Source organism: Pteropus vampyrus, unplaced genomic scaffold, assembly GCF_000151845.1.
Source record: "Pteropus vampyrus isolate Shadow unplaced genomic scaffold, Pvam_2.0 Scaffold356, whole genome shotgun sequence".
NCBI classification, from domain to species: Eukaryota; Metazoa; Chordata; class Mammalia; order Chiroptera; family Pteropodidae; genus Pteropus; species Pteropus vampyrus.
In genome coordinates this window covers 122,077-122,534 of record NW_011889137.1, presented here as the reverse complement: position 1 = coordinate 122,534, position 458 = coordinate 122,077, and the positions used below count along the sequence as shown (strand labels likewise).

The following is a 458-nucleotide window of genomic DNA, read 5'->3' as shown; positions in this document are numbered from 1 at the left end:
GACAAGCTGAAGCGCTGTGTTAGGCAGACGGGGTTACATGTAACACGTGAACGTTTTCACCTTTTTTCTTGAACTGACACATGTGCTCACATGACATTCAGCAGGACACACTGTCTCGGGTGACACCAAACCTGTTGGGAGAACTTGTAGCGGGTGCGGGCATGCTTGAGCTTTTCTACTCCGCTTGTTGGCGTGTGATTGACAGGCAGCTGCGTAAATCATCGTGAGATCTGTGTCGTCGGAGTGTAGTTGGCCAAGGAGTGCCGGCTGGGGTGCCGGGTTTAGTGACGTTTCTGGAGTCACAGAAAAGTGGCTGCAGGGAGGCCCCACAGCAGGGCTGCTGAGGAGTGTTTACGGTCGTTCATAAGGTTCCAAAACTATGGTGACCGTGTCCCACTTGATAGGGAAAACGTGGCGTTCCGTGTCCTCTCATTTATGCAGAGAAAGGCAGAGGCCGG

General features: G+C 53.1%; 1 protein-coding gene across 1 annotated transcript in view; it reads left to right on the top strand.

Annotated features, from left to right (window-relative positions):
* TCF25 (transcription factor 25) overlaps positions 1-458 on the top strand; it is an 18,141-nt gene that overhangs the window by 13,808 nt on the left and 3,875 nt on the right. The window lies entirely within an intron of this gene.